This window comes from Chelonia mydas, chromosome 5 (assembly GCF_015237465.2).
Source record: "Chelonia mydas isolate rCheMyd1 chromosome 5, rCheMyd1.pri.v2, whole genome shotgun sequence".
In the NCBI taxonomy this organism is placed as follows: Eukaryota; Metazoa; Chordata; order Testudines; family Cheloniidae; genus Chelonia; species Chelonia mydas.
In genome coordinates, this window is record NC_051245.2 from 11669502 (window position 1) to 11690464 (window position 20963).

At 44.2% G+C, this 20963-nt stretch overlaps 1 long non-coding RNA gene across 1 annotated transcript in view; it reads left to right on the forward strand.

Moving 5' to 3' along the window:
* The first annotated feature begins 298 nt into the window (after positions 1 to 298).
* The window catches only part of LOC122465841, a 60141-nt gene continuing 39476 nt past the window's right edge, over positions 299 to 20963 (forward strand). Inside the window, exon 1 of the long non-coding RNA XR_006290941.1 lies at positions 299 to 809. This is a non-coding gene — a long non-coding RNA (uncharacterized LOC122465841). The remainder of the gene's footprint in view (positions 810 to 20963) is intronic.

Below are 20963 nucleotides of genomic sequence, written 5' to 3' on the forward strand. Positions count from 1 at the left end.
AGTTTATAAATTGGGGGGAGTGGGAGCCAAACTGAAGAACTCAGCTGTGGGGAAGCACAAGGTCCAGAAATGTCTACTGGAAGGGTTGCGTTCCGGGGACTCTGCAAGTGTGTTGTATTTAAACTGAAGGCTCCCTCACCCCCTTGCAGAAGAAGAAGAGGACTAGAACTGCTGCAGGCTGTGTACGTTGTAGACTGTCCTTGAAAAGATTCAGGAAGAGTTTGAAGTAGACTTGTGATAGTGGTTTGTTCCCCACCTTTAAGGAGCTAGTGAGCCTTATGGAAGGTTTGGACAGCATTCCCTATATAGACGGAGCAGGGTAAATCCTCCCAGAGAAGAGCCATAGGGGAGCATGTGCATATGCATAGTTATATGTTGCATTTGAATTGGTGGTAGTAACAAGTACTAAAACTTGGGGCTGGGGGAAAATCCCCTGAAAGTGTTATCTTTAGAAAGTTGTTACTGGCAATATTCAGAATGATCTCACTGGGGCTGTCTGCCCCCACTTGTGTGCATCCTAAGGCTGAGCAACCAATCAGAGCTGCTGCAGGCAGAGATCTCTACCCCTCCCACAGCCCTCAGCAAACTATTCTCACAGGTGGGGAGGAGGAGTGAAAGAACCCAGTAGCTCAGGGTGGCTCTACTCTCCCCTGCCACCTGTAAGCAATTGGGTGGGGCAGGGGTTCCTCTAATCCTCCCTGCAGCACCTGCCTGGGAAGAGCCCCTGGAGCTGCCTCCAGCCAGTCAGAAAGGGGCAGTGGGGATCCTGCTTCGGGCAGTGGGAGTGAAGAGCCCCAGAAGGAGCACTGGTGAGGCTGGAAGGCTGAACTGTTGGGCTGGGCAGTGGGAGTGGAGGGACAGGCAGAATTGATGTGGGGACTGGGGGAACAGGGCTGGTTTGGAGGCTCAGGGCAGAATTAATTGCTGGGCAGGGGCTGGGCAGATGATGGGGTAAGAGCTCCTGCAGCAGGGGCCAGAATCCGTTTACCCAATAAATGTGGGGAGTGGGCAACACTAATTGTCATACAGAGTGGGGATGGGCCAGGGGAGGTTTAAAAGCCAAAAGACAAAGCATCTTCTCTGCCCATATAGTCTTTTTTAAAAACTCATGTTTTTTGGGGTGTTATATTATCTGATTAAAATATGACCATAGAGATCATTGTTGCAACCACTGTTATATATTTGGAACAAATCTTGTACAAAATGTGGCATGTAAGATGTCTATGAAAAGGTTACGATTTGCTGGTTATGATTATGCTATCTGTATGCATGTATCATTTCTGTATTTGAAGTCGTAAGTATTGGCTCTATACCGGGATTTCAAATGTTTGCTCCTGGGGTACCGCCCACAAGGTATTCAGCCTGCACATCTTGGAGGCACTATTCAAATTAAGTGGCTCATCAAGAAACACTTAACTGACAACGGACTATGGGAGACCATCGTCTACACCGAATGGACTGTCCTGCAAATGTGCTGTTTGAGGTTTTGATAATGGATTCTACTGGGTCCAAACCTTCATGTATGGATATGTGACTTGCCCATGTGACTCCAAACACTATCTTGCCACCTGTAATTTTCCACTAGCTGTGCTGAGGGCTTTGTTTGAAAAAATGGGTTTCCCGCCACATGGGCAGAAGATATAAAAGGCCCTGGAAACCCCTCCATTTTGCCTCTCTCCTGCTCCAGCCCCTGGGCTATAAACTTATATTAATGGAAGCATTCTAACCAAGGAATTGAGGATTTGCCAATGATTTGGAAGCAGCCAGAGACTTGACTTAAGCCAGCAGTTTATTCCATCACTACTACAAGCCTGAACCAAGAACTTTGCATTCATTGTATGTATTTGATTCTTTTAACCAATTTTAACTCTCACCTCTCTTTCGTTTTATAAATAAACCTTTAGATTTTAGATACTAAAGGATTGGATCAGTGTGATTTTTGGGGTAAGATCTAAGTTATGTATTGACCTGCATGTGTGGCTGGTCCTTTGGGATCAGAAGAACCTTTTTATTTGATAAGTCTGGTTGTAAAGATCTGCTCCTCTCTAAATCCAGTGGTTTTGGTGGTGACATAAGAACTAAAATGCCCAAGGAAACTGCTTTTATGACTTCTTGTTAGCCAGTGTGGTGAAACAGAAATTTATTTTTGTTGCTGGTTTGGTATATCTTATGGAAGAATAACCACCAGTTTTGGGTTGTGTTTGCCCTGTTTCTCAATAGGTTGTCCTGAGTTTGGCATTCTCAGTTGTGACCCAAGAACTTCCTGGCTGAAGTGGGCAGTGTTATGTTATGTCATCAGGGAACAGGGAGTTTTTGTGTAGGCTTTTTTCATTATTGTTCACACCTAAAGAAGTAAATATCAATTTAATTACTGTAAATGGGACAGATCTCTAGATACAGATCAGACATTTGGGTCTGTAAACCTTTTCCTCCTCTTTGCTCTTTTGTTACTGAGCTGATTATCACACTGTGACTCGAGTCAGCAACGTCTTCTTTTAAATCCCATGCTGATTTTGTTTTGGAGAGGGAGTGTGTAGAGATTGCTGAACTGAGTCCTTTTGTGGCCTTCTCACACTTACATGGGGCAATTGCCAGGAAATAGACTCTGCACAGTGCATGTCATTGACTCAAAAAGATAAACCACCCACTTGGGCCTGATTCTTCAATTGCATCCCCAGCCATTAAAGCAACAGCTGTTTTGTCTATTTGACTGGCTCACCTGATGTTTTCTTGCCACACAAAAGTTAGCAGGTATGAACTGACATTTGCTGGCAGAAAGTGCTTGCTAGGCGAATCTTTGTACAGTTTCAAGGAGAGAGTATACCTCGGAATATGTTGTGTATATAATTATACAGTCAGCAGAAGAGAATTTAGCTTTAATAGGACATGAGCAGACATTCAGGGGAAAACATATCTTTCTCCCCACACTCATAGGCAGAATTCCTTCTCATACAAACTCATCTTTATAATTTGCTTTACAGCCCCTTCCTAAAAGACTCTGCCAGGATCAAGACTCATTATGCAGGACATTATATACACACACAGAAAGAGACAGTCCCTGCCTCAAAAAGCTGGCCAGTAAATATGACACAATACCCAGCCGTTTGTGGTGTTTACCGCTGTGTCTGGTAGCAGGAAGGCTAGCTGAGGGATTAGGATGTTAGGTGCGGGCTTTGGAATCCTGTGTTAGGTTTCCCTGCTCTCCACAGACCAAGTCAATTAGTTTCTTGTGCCTCAGTTCCCCATCCATGAAGTGGGGAAAATAGCACTGCCCTATCTTACCAGGGGTGTTGTGAGGATAAATACATTAAAAGAGTATGAGGAGTTCAGATACTATAGTAAAGGGGGCCATATAAGTACCTGATATTTAGAGAGTGAACAATCAGTGAATGGGAGAGGAAAAGGCAAATACCCACAGGAGCCCATTATTATATACACTAAGCATGTGAACAGCTAGATTCTAGCCTTTTAATTAATATATATTTTAAGATCCACATAAACCAGTGGTTCTCAAACTTTATATTGGTGACACCTTTCACACAGCAAACCTTCTGAGTAAATTTAAAACACTTTTTAAAAGGACTATTAAAATTCTAGCCCTTATAAATTTAAAACACTTTTTTATATATTTTATGTTAAATGCTGGAGCAAAGCGGGGTTTGCAACCCATCATGTAATAGCCTCATGACCCCCTGAGGGGGTCACGACACCGAGTTTGAGAACCACTGACATAAACAAATAAAATAGACCTTGCCCAGTCTGGTTAGCTGTTTCTAGCTGCCAATTTGCCGCTGTCCTCGCTGTAGAGTGGACCTTGAGGGTGGATTTGAAGGAGAAGAGTAGTGGTTTGAGAGATGGAACACCCTCTCCAAAACTAATCCATGCCTAAAGGGCAGCATGGAAGGAAGCCTGGAGTCACGTGGGAAGAAGTGGACAAATGAGCACCGAAGGATTTCATTGCTGGCAAAGCAGAGGAAGCAGGGGCAGCAAAGTAAGATAAGAGAATGGACATGCAAGGAGGGGTAAAACTGTGAGAGACGAAAAAGTTGGATTTGATGCAGTGGAGAAGGGGGAATGAAGGTGTGACAAATGTGGTCAGAACAATGGTCCAGGAAAAGGATTTTTGCAGGAGCACCAGTTGGGGCAAGGTGTGTGCTGGGAAGGTCAAACAGCAAAAGGCTGAAGGAGTCAAGACGGGAGATGAGGAGGTCCTGGATGAGTGGTGTTGTGGTGCGAACTGAGTGAAGAGATTGGAACCTAGCTGTGCCATGGAGGAAAAAGTGTCCTTATTGGAACATGGCCTGGATGTCGGGAGCAAGAGAGACCATACAGCCAAAGATGACCCGCTGGTTACAGGCTTGATGAGAGTGAGACGCAGGATGGGATTGTCCACAGAGGTAGAGAGAAATGGAAGGGGGGGGGGAGGGGAAGGGCAAGAAGAAGAATTCAGTTTTGACCATGTTAAGCTTATATTGACAGCAAGACGAGAAGTTGTTGGGGAGAGACAGGGGCGGGGAGAAGAGGTTAGAGATGAAGTTAGACTGTGAACCATTGGTGTTAGCTGTCACAGGTTAAAGTCAAACCAATTGTAGTACCATGCAGGGCGACTGTAACCACTAGGTGAAATAGGCGGCCGCCTAGGGCACCAAGATTTGGGGGGCACCAAAAAGGGCTCCGGCGGGATGAGTGGCGACGAGCTCGCAGGTGGGAGGCGGCCGGGCGGGGGGGGGGGGGGTCAGGCTTGGGGTCACCCCCCTGAGCTGGTCACTCTCCCCCAGCCTCTCCCCCTGCAGGTGCCAGCCCCGGCTCCCCCGACCCAAGGAGGTGAAGCAGGCAGCAGGCAGGGAGCGCTGGGCGCCCGGGCTGTGGGGGCAGGGTGAGGGGGAAGGCTCGGGCTGTTGGAGAGGAGGCGCCATGTGCTGCTCGGGGGACTCTGCCCTGTGTGGGGGGGAGGCAGGGGTCTGCTGGTGCCAGGGGCTCAGGGGGGGATCCTGTGTGCCAGGCTCTGGGGGAAGGGATGGCATGGCGTGGCTGGCCCGGCGGGGGGAGAGAAGAAGCGGGGAGGGTGGGAGGGAGGCAGTATGCCAAGCTCTGGAGCTGGGGGTAGGGTCCCATGGGCCGGCCAGGCTGAGGCATGGGCGAGCTGGGTGGGAGGGGGCTGTGTGGTACGCTCTGGAGACAGGAGCAGGACTCAGCTGTGTGGTGGGCAGGGCTGGGGGGGGCATGCTGTGTGCCATGGGGGAGAAAGCGGGGGGGGGCGCTGTGTGCCAAGCAAGGCTGGGAGGGAGAGAAGGCGGGGGGGGGTGCTGTGTGCCGCTGAGGAGAAGGCAGAGAGGGGTAGCGGGGGGCTGTGTGCCTGGCTGGGGGGGGGCTCTTTGTGTGCTGAGCTAGGCTTTTGGGGGGGACCAAGCCAGCTGGGGAGGGGGCTGTGGAGCAAGGCGGAGTGCGCTGGTCCGGGTTTTGGGGGCAGGTGGGGGGGACGCTGTGTTCCTTGCCAGGCTCCAGGAGGAGGCAGGGGGGTTGTGTGCCGGGGGGCTCTGGGGAGGGCTGTGTTTCGGGGAGAGTGTAGGGGGTGGGTGGGGCAAGCATATTGCTTTACTACGGTACAAAGTGGCAATGACGTCATTTTTCTCATCGCGCGGAGCAGTTACCGTTCTGACAGGCTGTTTATAGTGCTACATTTACTAGGTTTTGGAGGTTGTCGACTGAGGCAAACTCTTTTTGTTGAGTTGTTTCAGATCTCAGACTCTGGCAATTGCTGCTGCCTTATTTCGCTCATACGTTGTGTCAATTGTGTGTACGTCTGGGGGGAGGGAGGGGGACGGGGCGGAAGGTGGAAGTTTCGCCGAGGGCGCCAAATATCCTTGCACCGGCCCTGGTAGCATGGGTTGGGGTTGGGGTTTTTCACGGGAGCAAGTGTGCATGATGCTAGGCTGCCTGGAATTATGGTAGAGCCTCCTGTTTCTACACTTCTCCCTTTTCCGGGAACGTTGTGTTGTATCATGGTAGATAGCCTGGAGTAACAGTTAATTTTTTTTCTTTTGGTGTGGAAAACAATGGTATTTCTTTTCTTTATGAACTGCAGGCCTTTGATTACTTACTTCATCTTTTCTGATATACTGAATTATTTTTAGCTTCAATAGCTAGTTTGTTGTTGTTTTTCCAGAAGAGCTATTACAATAATATGCAGCAAATCCCTTGAGGGTTAATGGCTACCTAATCCTCTCCAAGGGAGAGGCAGACAGTGTGGTGTTGGTTATTAACTAGGGCTGTCGATTAATCACAGTTAACGCATGCAAATAACTCAAAAATTAATCATGATTAAAAAAATTACAGTTTTAATCATACTGTTAAACAATGGGATACCAATTGAAATGTATTAATATTTTGGATTTTCTACATTTTCATATATATTTGTTATTGAAATCTGTATATTTTTATTACAAATATTTGCACTGTAAAAGGTAAACTAGAAATATTTTTCAATTCACCTCATACAAGTGCTATAGAGAAATCTTTGTCGTGAAAGTGCAACTTACAACTGTGGATTTCTTTCTGTTACATAATTGCACTCAAAACCAAAATAATGTAAAACTTCAGAGCCTACAAGTCCATTCAGTCCTACTTCTTGTTCAGCTAATTGCTAAAACAAACAAGTTTGTTGACATTTACAGGAGATAATGCTGCCCTCTTCTTATTTACAATGTCACCAGAAAGTGAGAACAGGAATTTGCATGGCCCTTTTGTAGCCAACATTGTAAATTATTTACGTGCCAGATATGCTAAACTTTCATATGCCCCTTCATGCTTTGGCCACCGTTCCAGAGGACATGCTTCCATGCTGATGACGCTCATTAAAAAAATGTGTTCATTAAATTTTTGACTGAACTCCTTGGGGGAGAATTGTATGTCCCCTGCTCTGTTTTACCCAGATTCTGCCACATATTTCATGTTACAGCAGTCTCAGAGGATAACCCAGCACATGTTCATTTTAAGAACACTTTCACTGCAGATTTCACAAAACGCAAAGAAGGTACCAATGTGAGATTTCTAAAGATAGCTACAGCACTTGACCCAAGGTTTAAGAATCTCAAATGCCTTCCAAAATCTGAGAGGGAGGAGGTGTGGCGCATGCTTTCAGAAGTCTTAAAAGAACAACACTCTGATGTAGAAACTACAGAACTCGAACCACCAAAAAAGAAAATCCACCTTCTGCTGGTGGCATCTAACTCAGCTAATGAAAATGAACGTGTCGGTTGTTACTAGATTTGTCCGTTCCTTTTGGGATACGCTCATTGATTTAGGGTTACTCTTTGGGGGTGGGGGTGCTTCTGTAGTTCTATCAATGTACTGCTTGTGTCACTTGTGTTCTCGTACGGAGCTCTACTTTTCCCTTCTGCAAGTTCCCTCCCAATGGAGCTATCCTGCAGGATCTTGGTTCCCCAGGCCTGGGCTCTTCCAACCCCAGAATCAGATAGACACGCTCTGTGAATGTGTGTGTGAGAGGACCAGGTTACTCGGCACTCAAAAGCTGACCCCTTATATGTCCTTGGACTCAACAGGCTGGGTCGAGCAGCACTGCCAAGCTGCTCCCCTCATTATGCCCCAGGTTCAGCACTTCCCTATCTCTACTTTCATGTTACAACTGTTCTGGTGATAACCCACTAGATGAGCAAACCCCACAGGATTTTTGGGTGCTGCAGGGATCTTTAGTTTAGGTACAAGAGCGTTGCTGCAGAGAGAGAGAGAAGCAACCATCTTAACCATGAACATTATTTATTGCCAGGTACATACAAAGGGAGCCAAGCATACAAAACAGTTATAACATTAAATCTAACTTAAATTTGATTACAAAAGTCAGGTTTAGAAAACTATAACTGATCATACACATCCGGGTCAGAAGGCTACACCGAGAGAGAGAGTTAGGTTCTCACCACTCCATGAAGCTTGAATCCATCGGGGGTCCCAGGTGGTGGTGGTAGCTGGGGGTCCAGAGTGCTGGAGACAGGCAGAGCCCCCAGCACGATCAGTCAAGAGAGGATGAAGTCCCAATGGAACTAGTGCAGATTTTGGATCCAGGCATCAGAACATTTACTTGAACATGGGTAGGGGATTTTCTAGGGAAAAAACAATGGTTCAAGGGAGAACACGAGATTTGTTTATGGGTAAACTGATGGCTTAAGGGAGTATACCAAAGTTGTTTTGTTCAGGCTGGACAATAGGAGCTGATCATTCCTGGGTATGGGTGGTGTTCCTTCAAGGAAGCTCCCAGTGCAATTAGGCAGCTTCAGTATTTTGGATACCAAAAAAAGATTTATTACTAGAATTGGTCTGATAACTACTGAGTTGGGTGTGTGGGTTCATTGACATCTGGAGCAGAGATTCCTCATCATGCAGTGCTTCCCTGCTTTTCTGGTCCCAGAGTTCAGTGTGGTTCTTGCCTTGGAATCTCTGTTTTCCATTCTGTATGCTAATGGAGATGCCTCCCTGTCCCATATTCAATGCAAATGAGGCTAGGGGAGTTTCCTTAATCCTGTCACCTTTGTCTGGAGGGGTTTAGGTGTGTCTACCACTGCCTTTTCATTGCTTTTTGTAAGTCTTTCTTCTGATCGGCTTTGGTTCAAGCAGAGGCTGGGGGGGAGAAGGTCTTTCATGAGTCAGACAGGTTGGTTACTGCACCCTGGTTCCCCAAGAACACAGATCTGATACGTAACATGGCCCGCACTGCTTTGGATTGTTATCGAGCAGAAACCGTCATCAGCATGGACGCATATCCCCTGGAATGATGGTTGAAGCATGAATGGACATATGAATCTTTAATGCATCTGGCACTTAAATATCTTGCAATGCCGGCTACAACAGTGCCATGAGAACACCTGTTCTCACTTTCAGGTGACATTATAAACAAGAAATGGGCAGCATTATCTGCTGCAAATGTAAACAAACTTGTTAGTCTGAGCGATTGGCTGAACAAGAAGTAGGACTGAGTGGACTTGCAGGCTCTAAAATTTTACATGTTTTATTTTTGAATGCTGGGGGTTTTTTTGTACATAATTCTACATTTGTAAGATCAACTTTCATGATAGAGATTGCACTACAGTACTTGTATTAGGTGAATTGAAAAATACTACTTATTTTGGTTTTTTTTACAGTGCAAATACCTGTAATAAAAAATAAATATAAAGTGAGCACTGTACACATTGTATTTGTGTTCTGTGTTGTAATTGGAATCAATATATTTGAAAATGTAGAAAACATCCAAAAATATTTAAATAAATGGTATTCTTTAACAGTGCGATTAATCATGATTAATTTTTTAATCGCTTGACAGCCCTATTAACACTTTTCACAACTTTAAGTGTCACTCTTGGAGTGTCAGGTCAAAGTTCCATAGCAGTCAGCAAATGGACAGTTTAAGATCCCCTCTCTAAGTGATGGAGAGGAATGCAGTACTTGGATTCGCAAGCTCCTGGGTCATTCTTTACACTGAAACAACTAAAATCTAGTGTGCCGCTTTCTGCTGAGATTCATCCAAAGCAAGCCTACCCGACCAGTCAACATTTAATAGGGGAAATCTGCTATTCACAGAACCAGTATACACTGAGCTGGACTCACTGCAAGTTGCCTGCAATCTGAGCTGTACTGGGGAAGATGGACCTGGAGCTGCAACCCAGAAAGCAAGAGTCCATCTGGACAGGGGTAAGGGCAAAGGCACAAGAAAATTCAGCACCACTTCCCAGGCAGCCACTAGCAGCGGAGTGCCAGCTGTTAATCAAAGCTGCTCTTTCCTGGCACAATCTCTTGGAGAGAGAGAGGCAGCAGTAGATGGGTGCCTTGATTTTTTTATTTTTTTTGGTCACACACACACACACACACACACACTGTTTTCTGGAGAAAATAGCAACATTGTATCCTTGGCCAAATTCAATATAAATTGATGCAGCGACACATACAGATTTTCTGCAGCCATATTCGTTATTCTCACACACATGCACACAGTTTGCCAGAGACACGTGAGTATTTTGGGGAGAAGCTTCCAAGCTTAGTAAGAGAAAGGGGGCAGGCAGCTGCAAGGTAATCATGGATGTGGCTTTCAGGGGAGGACTCATATGATTCTGTGAGCTGCAGTAAGCCATGAGAGATGGAGGGGGTCTGTGTTCAAGGTTGAAATTGGATTGAAATACTGGTTCTGTTGAAAATGCATAAAGATGACCTCCACCAGGGAACAAGCAGTCAGGGAACAAACATTACTCCAATGGAAGTAACTATAGTGGATGGCCAGTTGGTCCCAGGGAAATGGACACATGATTAAATGTTCACTTGATATTAAGGCGTGGGATTCCTTATGAATTAACAGGCTCTTCAGTATGTCTTTGAGCTGCTGACTTGATGCTGTTGGGACAGAATGAGTAACAGAAATAATCTGATGTCCATCAGCTCAGACGTAAGAGAATGTTAACTTCTGAGATGCCTACTGAAACATTATTCCACAAGCCCCGCTTTGCCCAGTGGGAGTTTAATGCCCTATTGAGTTTAATGGATTTTCTGGTGGTCCCGCCTGATCACTTGTGATATTCTGTTTCATAATCCACAACACTGGCAATTTATTAGTGTCATTATTATTTACTGAGCCATGTTAGTGTATATAAACACAGAAAATGGCCCTCAAAGGGTTTCATGATAGGAGAGCCTATACAATCCAGACAAAATAGAACAGGGATTAGAAGGTCTGGTCCCGGAGTGCTGCTCAGAGCTCTTTTAAGTAGATAGAGATGATTGGGAGTTTCATTGCTGTTCAAAAGTAAGGAGTTGAAACATTTTCACATGCACAGGATCAAACTGGTACCCTCCAAAGTAAATGACAAAAATGTCCATTGATTTAAATGAGAGCAGGCATGTATACCAAGTGTGGGCGGTGGAAGGAATTGTCTTGCAGGGCACATTGGCATGGGGTACACAAATGCAAATGGTGGTGGGTGCTGTATAAATGTCTAGACAGACCGATTAGATTAGATATGCTGGGTATTTTTACCTTTCCTCTGCAGACTTAAGCGAGGGTCATCAGTTGGTCACATCCCACATAATCAACTTCCTAGGATGACACCACTGGGGACGGATGCAGGTATTGGTAGACATTGGTCCTATCAGTTTGAATTACTTCTGCCTGTAATACCAATGCAAGACCTAGAAGCATCAGCCAACAAACTACATGTTGCATATGGTGCTGGTGTAAGTAGAACTTACCTGGGCTACTTTTTGTGGCTGGTTCAATGTTTCTCTAGCCACAACAATAAATATTCATAGCTGTGATTTTAAACAAAGTGGCAGCCTCTGTGTTTGTTTAGATTTAATGGTCCATTTATTGTGTCTCATTCTCCTAGTCAGAGATAATTATTTTTTAATTAATCTTACATAAACAATCTATAGCCTTTGTGGAACTGGCCATTTAAAAAAGTATTTATCATGGCAAATGCGCATATGCCAAACTGCAAATCACACGCTGTCTGCTTATTTAGCTATAGCAACCTTACGTTAATTTTGCATGTTAGTTATTTGCTAGATGCATCAGAAAAAAGAGGAGAAGGGGGCATAAGGTATCAATTCTACATTGTTGTTTGCTTGTAGGAAAGGCCAGGAAAAAGGGTCTGGCAATAGACCTTGACATCAGTAATCCACAAATTCATCATTTATCCGCTCCCTAGGTAATTTAGCTTCAACTACAATGAACAATCTCAGCATTGACAAATGGTCTTCTTATGTTCCCCCAACAAAAGTAGTTTTGTAAGAGGCTTGGCCTGATGGAACTGTGTGTTCTTATGTAATAACTGTACGTTCCAGGCAAGCCCTTATAATTAATTGCCCCTATTACCACTCTTCCGCTATGGCTTCCATTAGAAATGTGATCACTAGGTGTAAGTGGTGTTCTTAGGGATCAGCACAGTAAAAACTAGAGAGACTGGAAAAAATCTGTTCTATCAGAGTATGCAGTTAGTCTGTCCTTCTGCCCGCAGAAGATCATTCTCTCTCCAGTGTATCCTCCATTGCTTTGTTTAGTCTAGTTTTAAATTATGCTACTGATGGGGCTCCCACAACTTCCCTTGGGAAAATATTCTACAGTCTCAAGCAGTGGTTTTCAACCTTTTCTCATTTGAGGACCCCTAAAAAATTTCAAATGGAGGTGCAAGCCCCTCTGGAAATCTTTAGACGTAGTCTGCACATCCCTGGGATCTGCAGACCACAGGTTGACCATTGGTCTAAAGGCCTCCAACCAGAAAAAGGCATAAAATATCCAATGAATGGAAACTGAAGCTAGACAAATTCAGACTTAAAAACCATTAATGGTCCAGTGAGCTCCTCAGCCAGCTATTTTAAAACTCTTGCATGTAAGTTATCTGAATCTATGGATTTTAAAAATGTCTAAATCCAGTAGTTTCTGTTTAACATCCTCCTGAGATACTAGTGGAATTGAAATAGTGTTATGATATGACTGCATCATCTGATATTTTTTCCCCACATACTGAACAGAAATATTTACAGAACACTTCTGTCTTTTCTGCACTGTTGATGATTCTACCACTTCCATCTAATAATGGACCGATATCATTGTTAGGATTCTTTTTGTTCCTAATATATTTAAAAAACTCCTTTTTATCCTTAACTCTGTTGGCGGTTGTTTAGGTACAGGTGATCATGACTTGATCACATAGTAATGTGCAGGCAGAATAAAGACCAGACCAGTAAAATAAATAAATATATATACATACATACACTTGGTGCTTTAATAGGGCCAATTTCATACAGATGAGCCAAATCAGCTCGGAGGAAGAATTTAATCAGAAAAACTGTGAATGGTAATTGGGAATTACTGAATCATAATACTATAGGGCTAGAAGGGACCTCAAGAAGCTATTGAGTTCAGGCCCCCTCACCCCTATGCTGAGGCAAGACCAAGTAAATGTGGATCATCTATGATGGGTTTGTGGAATCCCCATCACTAGAGGTTTTAAGAACAGGTTAGACAATATCCCTTAGAAGCTGATTGCAGAGCTTTACTATCCTTTATAGTTAGAAAGTCTTCCCTAATTGTTAACCTAAATCTCCCTTGTTTTGGATTGGCCCATTACTTCTTGTCCTAGCCTCATTGGACATGGAAAACAATTGCTGTCTTCTTTGTAACAGACTTCAAATACATTAAGGGCTGTTATCAGCCCCTCCTCTCCCTTCCCCCACACACTCAGTCTCCTTTTCTCAATACTGAACATGTGCAATTTTTTAAACCTTTCCTCATAGTTTGGGTTTTCTAAACATTTTATCATTTTTTGTTAGACTCATAGACTTTAAGGTCAGATGGGACCATCATGATCTTCTACTCTGACCTCCTGAACATTGCAGACCACAGAACCTCACCTACCCTTTCCTGAAATAGACCCCTGACCTCTGGCTGAGTTACTGAAGTCCTCAAATCACAGTTTAAAGACTTCAAGTTACAGCGAATCTACTATTTACACTAGTTTAAATCAGGAAGTGACCCATGCTTCAGAGGAAGGTGAGAAACCCAGAGGGTCTCTGCCAATCTGATTCTGAGGAAAATTCCTTCCTGACCCCAAATATGGTGATCGCTCAGAACCAGAGAATGTGGGCAAGACCCACCAGGCAGATACCTGGGAAAGAATGCTCTGTAGTCACTCAGAGCCCTCCCCATCTAGTGTTCTGTCAACAACTATTGGGAGTTTTTGCCGATGGGCGCCGCATGCCATCATAGGCAGTCCCATCAAACCATCCCCTTCATAAACTTATCAAAAAGACAAAAACACTGAATCACCCAGGGGTGAACACTTTTCATGAAATGATCACTCCCTATCTGACCTCTCAGTCCTCATCCTCAGAGGAAACCTGCACACTTTCCAAAGATGAGCCTGCAATCTTAAATTCATAATTTTTTAGACACTTAAAAATCAGGGACTGAATAAAGATGCTGGATGTATTACAAAGATCTATAACCCACTAACCATCTTTTGTCTTACTGAGGTGTTACCTGCCACCTTCCCCTTAACTGATCTCTTACAATATGTGTTAAATCCTTTTGCTAAATACTCTCCTCCACCTTGCATTTAGCTGTGACATTGAATACCTTTCCCAGACTTGAAGAAGAGCTGTGTGTAAGCTCAAAAAAATTCTTTCACCAATAGCAGTTAGTCCAAGAAAAGATATTTCTTCACCTACTTTATCTCTGTAAGATAGATGTTAACAGCAACCCAATTAAAGCTGGGCTGGAAAATGGCCTGAAGTATGAATATAATATAGTTTAGATTATGCATGCAAAATATCTGAAGCATTGTGATATTGTCAAAGCTTCTCACAATCATTAATACAAATAATTCAAGCAGATTACACTGATTTTGCTTACCACTGACTTGAGATTTTTTTGCTCAGGTTCAGTCATCCTCAGCCTATGGATCCCAAGCTGTACCATAGCTACCCATGGGAAGCTCTCCTCAGATTTGAGCAAGATTTCTGTGTGCTGTAGCAGTTGCCTTGAGGAAACAAGGTAATTTAAAACAAAACCACAAAAAGACAAACCAAGATGCACACAGTGGCTCCCGTGGGTACCAGTGAGTCATGTTGCTATACCTGGACTTCTTGAAAATGAAGCAGTCCCAGAAAGCCTGGATATCTCTGAATACAGGACCTGATTCAGCCATCCATCCATCCATATCCAGCAAAGCATTTAAGCACATGGTTAACTGCTTTGCCAAGTAGGGATGGACTTAAGCACATGCTTAAAAGCTTCAGTGAATTGGAGCCACAATGACGTTGAGGTTTGGTATTGACCTCACAAGCCCTGAACCATGCACTGGAGTGGCTGTGTGGGACACAGGTGTTTTTGCAAGCATTTCATGAGAAGGATAGAAAACACTTCCCTCTCCTCATGAGCCACCAGTTAAGGGCTGAGGCAAGTTTGCAAACCCATGTGGAAGAAGTTTGCAGTGCCGATTCCCATGCAGTGCCTGTTCTGGAGCCTTCAAGCACCAGAGCTGTCACTCCAGCACTCTGCAGCAGCATTAAATTCACACTTTAAAAAAAGAAGACAGTAGTAAGGGATTTAGCGCACAGTCTGTTTTTTACAGTAATTGCCTTAACAGTTTCTCCCTCCTCCCTCCCCCAGAATTTCAATGCTGCTGCCTTCTAGCAATGCCTCCTGTGAGATTCTCGGTCTGCTCTGGCTCTTCACAATTTTAGCAGCAGCAGCCTTTCCCATCGGTAAAAGTAATGAAACGCCGCCCACTGCATGAAAATTGCAGACAATTTCTGGTGACATTGATCAGCCGTGTGCTCCCAGGAGTGATTTCCTGTAATATTTCTGTTTCTTTTCTACACTCAAAACATCTTGAAAGGATATAATCATCACCATCGTACAGATCTGTCAGGATGCAGCTGGAATTTATAGTGCTGGAGTTTCTGGGAGAAGATGAGGATGGAGAAAGATCTCCTGGGTCATCTATGAGGCACTCAAATAGTATCATGATGGGGCCCATAGAAACAGGTAGACAGAGATCTCTAGTGCAGTCATTTCAAACCAGTGCTAATCCAGGGTCCTGTTGCTATACACTAGATCACCCCTCAAAAATTTGTGGGGCACTGTCGTAGCACCTTTCCTTGCTGGGCAAGTTCACGTTGCTAAAAAGCCTTGAAATCTGGGATTTCTGGTTGAGTGCTGGGCTTCACACACCATGTGGTGTTCATAATGTTTTGTTTTGTTTTTGCATGTATTATAAGAGATCCTTTGATTTACAGGTGATTTGGTGGTGGTTTTTTTTTTTTTTAATTTTTGCTCATTCAGCGATGTTTGTAAGCCGTCTCTGAGGCGGGTGTGGGAAAGCAGTGGGGAGTTGTTTCAAAACAGAAATGAAAAAAGGTGCATTTGCTTCAGAAAGGCTTGAGACGTGAAGTCTTATTTCTCAGAACCCTGTCGAATTAAAAAAAAAAATGCCAGTGATCGGAATCTTTTCCCATGGGGAAGTTGCAACTACACCCAGAGTCTGTCTTGACAAGAGAGCTTGTTCTGTGTTAAGGTAGGACATTAAAGTCATCTCCTGCTGTGCAGTAAACAGGCTGAATCAAGTGAGGCATTTGGACTCACTAATCTGGTTTGTACTATTTGTCTCTCCACCCTAGTACACGACCTTCAGAAACTTGGATTGACATCCTATAGGACTAAAATGCCAACAAATATTTTGAGCAAAATTTAGAACACTTTTAGATGCAGCAGTAAAAGTAGCATTATACTAAGATATAGTACCCATTAACCTCTAGTTTAACCCCTGAAAAAGCACAAGAACAAATCTGCACAGACACACCCCTGGAACCCCAGCCAGGGGTATTCTATCTTCTACCCAAGATCCATAAACCTGGAAATCCTGGACGCCCCATCATCTCAGGCATTTGCACCCTGACAGCAGGATTATCTGGCTCTGTGGACTGCCTCCTCAGGCCCTACGCTACCAGCACTCCCAGCTATCTTCGAGACACCACTGACTTCCTGAGGAAACTACAATCCATCAGTGATCTTCTGAAAACACCAGCCTGGCCACTATGGATGTAGAAGCCCTCTACACCAACGTTCCACACAAAGATGGACTACAAGCCGTCAGGAACAGTATCCCCGATAATGTCACGGCAAACCTGGTGGCTGAACTTTGTCCTCACCCAAAACTATTTCACATTTGGGGACAATGCATACCTTCAAATCAGCGGCAGTGCTATGGGTACCCCCATGGCCCCACAGTATGTCAACATCTTTATGGCTGACTTAGAACAACGCTTCCTCAGCTCTCGTCCCCTAACACCCCTATTCTACTTGCGCTACATTGATGACATCTTCATCGTCTAGACCCATGGAAAAGAAGCCCGTGAGGAATTCCACCATGATTTCAACAATTTCCATCTTACCACCAACCTCAGCCTGGACCAGTCCACACAAAAGATCCACTTCCTGGACACTACAGTGTTAATAAGTGACGGTCACATAAACCCCACCCTATAGCGGAAACCTACTGACCACTGTGCCTACCTACATGCCTCCAGCTTTCATCCAGACCACACCACACGATCCATTGTCTACAGCCAAGCTCTACGATACAACTGCATTTGCTCCAACCCCTCAGACAGAGACAAACACCTACAAGATCTCTATCACCCGTTCTTACAACTACAATACCCACCTGCTGAAGTGAAGAAACAGATTTGACAGAGCCAGAAGAGTACCCAGAAGTCACCTACTACAGGACAGGCCTAACAAAGAAAATAACAGAACGCCACTAGCCATCACCTTCAGCCCCCAACTAAAACCTCTACAACCTATCCTGAAGGACGACCCATCACTCTCACAGATCTTGGGAGACAGGCCAGTCCTTGCTTACAGACAGCCCCCCAACTTGAAGCAAATACTCACCAGCAACCACACAACAGAACCACTAACCCAGGAACCTATCCTTGCAACAAAGCCCGTTGCCACCTGTGTCCACATATCCATTCAAGGGACACCATCATAGGGCCTAATCACATCAGCCACACTATCAGAGGCTCATTCATCTGCACATCTACCAATGCGATATGTGCCAGCAATGCCCCTCTGCCATGTACATTGGTCAAACTGGACAGTCTTTACGTAAAAGAATAAATGGACACAAATCAGATGTCAAGAATTTATAACATTCAAAAACCAGTCGGTGAACACTTCAATCTCTCTCTGGTCACTCGATTACAGACCTAAAACTGGCAATTCTTCAGCAAAAAAACTTCAAAAACAGACTCCAATGAGAGACTGCTGAATTGGAATTAATTTGCAAACTGGATACAATTAAATTAGGCTTGAATGTGTCACTACACAAAAAGTAAAACTATGTCCCCATGTTCATTCCCTCTCGCCCCCCTCGCTGTTCCTCAGATGTTCTTGTCAACTGCTGGAAATGGCCCACCTTGATTATCACTACGAAAGGTCCCCCCTCCCCCCGCTCTGCTGCTGGTAATAGCTCACCTTACCTGATCACTCTCGTTACAGTGTGTATGGTAACACCATTTGTTTCATGTTCTCTGTGTGTATATAAATCTCCCCACTGTATTTTCCACTGAATGCATCCGATGAAGGGAGCTGTAGCTCACGAAAGCTTATGCTCAAATAAATTTGTTAGTCTCTAAGGTGCCACAAGTCCTCCTTTTCTTTTTGTTTATATAGACTAAAACAGCTGCTACTCTGAAACCTAGTTTTAATTGTGTATTTCAATTTTTATATGAATGTATTGCTCATGAAAAGTGCCAGGCTACAACTTTGGACATTGAAGTCTTTTATTTATCCATATCCAGGCCAGGTCCTCAGCTGGATTTTGGCATCAGTAGACCTTTGTGAATTTGCACTTCACAAGCATCTGTCGCACCAAGTACTGTTAGAAAAGCATCAGTACAAATTTCCCCACGTTGCTCTGCTAATATGCTTCAACCCTTCCTTTAACAGTAACTGGGTAACTTGGTCCCTATGGCCCAATCAATCCTTTGTTCCTCTTCTGAGGAATCAATTAGTACCTACTTTTCAGGTGCAGGTCTCACTATAGTTCCCAGTGGACAAATGCTATCAACTTATTACACTTGGGGGGGCACAAAACAGTCATAGAATATCTGGGTTGGAAGGGACCTCAGGAGGTCATCTAGTCCAACCCCTTGCTCAAAGCAGGACCAATCCCCAACTAAATCATCCCAGCCAGGGTTTTGTCAAGCCTGACCTTAAAAACCTCAAAGGAAGGAGATTCCACCACCTCCCTAGGTAAACCATTCCAGTGCTTCACCACCCTCCTAGTGAAAAAGTTTTTCCTAATATCCAACCTAAACCTCCCCCACTGCAACTTGAGACCATTACTCCTTGTTCTGTCATCAGCTACCACTGAGAACAGTCTAGATCCATCCTCTTTGGAACCCCCTTTCAGGTAGTTGAAAGCAGCTATCAAATCCCCCCTCATTCTTCTCTTCTGCAAACTAAGTAATCCCAGTTCCCTCAGCCTCTCCTCATAAGTCATGTGTTCCAGTCCCCTAATCATTTTTGTTGCCCTCTGCTGGACGCTTTCCAATTTTTCCACATCCTTCTTGTAGTGTGGGGCCCAAAACTGGACATAGTACTCCAGATGAGGCCTCACCAATGTCGGATAGAGGGGAACGATCACATCCCTCGATCTGCTGGCAATGCCCCTACTTATACATTGCCTTCTTGGCAACAAGGGCACACTGTTGACTCATATATCCAGCTTCTCATCCATTCTAACCCCTAGGTCCTTTTCTGCAGAATTGCTGCCGAGCCATTCGGTCCCTAGTCTGTAGCGGTGCATGGGATTCTTCTGTCCTAAGTGCAGGACTCTGCGCTTGTCTCTGTTGAACCTCATCAGATTTCTTTTGGCCCAATCCTCTAATTTGTCTAGGGCCCTCTGTTTCCTATCCCTACCCTCCAGCGTATCTACCAGTCCTCCCAGTTTAGCGTCATCTGGAAACTTGCTGAGGGTGCAATCCACGCCATCCTCCAGATCATTAAAGAAGATATTGAACAAAACCAGCCCCAGGACCGACCCTTGGGGCACTCCGCTTGATAGTCATTCAATGGTATCCAGTTTCAGTCACTCCTGAGCTGGGCTGGATTTGAACAACAGCATCAAACTATAGGGGAATGGCTCTAAATCCCATTCAGAATCCTCAGATCTTTCCAGTTCCCCAAAAGATTTATTTTAAATAGAATATTTGGGGGGAAGAGGGAAATAATGATTTAAAGGGGCAAATAGAAGGAAGTTTTCTTTAATGTGTTGTCCCTTTTTATCTCCAAGTGAAAAGTCCAGTTCTGATTCTCTAGAGTGAATCTAGGCCCCATTGAAGTAAAGTGAAAGACTCTCATTGCCTTCAGTTGAGCCAGGATTTCACCTCTAATTCGAATAATATGTTTATAGAACTTTTCTTTTGCTTCTGGGAAGGCAAAAAATAATTCAGCCATCAGGTTTTTTCAGACCCAACAGTTCAAGAGGGCAAAAACGAGGGTTGCAATCTGAGAGCAAACTGCCTTGTTAGAGACATCCCAATTTGAGTACAAAGCCAGGAGATGAAATCCTGTGTGAAATGAAAGAGCTGCACCCGCTGATCGGCCAAAATGAGGCACCATCTAAGAGGATAAAAGAAAACAACAACAAAAAACTTTCCTCTCCAGCCTGGCCTCCCGCTGAGAAACTGAGATAGTGAGAGAACCGCTTCCCTGAAATATACCAGTTTTGCTGTAATACGATAACGCTGGGGCAGCAGAGTATAAAGAAATGACAGCTGTTTGTTCATTTGTTTTTTTTTTTTTTTCAGAGAGGAAAATACCCTTTTTCTCACATTAGATAATGAGCCTGAATTGTTTATGGAGTAAATTAGAGAAATATGCCCTAAAATAAATGGTTTTTAATCGTTTTCCCTGTTCTGGGTACACTAGGTGCTAAATCTGGAAGCTTTCATTTACTTTGTTGCTTTTGGCTCACTTTTTTAATCTTTTTTTTAAAAAAGAAAACTATATATCCTTTAAAAGACCCTGAGGCTAAGGATCCAAAACCCCTGCTGGTATAAATTGGCCCAGCTCCATTGACTTCAATTTACACCAGAGGGGAATCTGGTCCATTATGCCTGACCTGGATATTAAATACACTACTGGCTTCAGGATTCTGCAAGAGGCTGCTTATAAAAGTTTCAGCAGGCTTCAGAAATTCATCTGGATGCACCTGGGGAGGGACGCAAGTGGAATTTTGACTGTGTTTTACTGACAGCTCTGGACTTTGAAGTCTTGTGTTCATCTAGAGAACAGATACCATACAATCCATGGCAGGGCAAGTTTCCCTAACAGTGGCCTGCCCTTGTGTCTTGACCTTGACTTGTACCCAGAGTGGGGAGAGGATAGCTCAGTC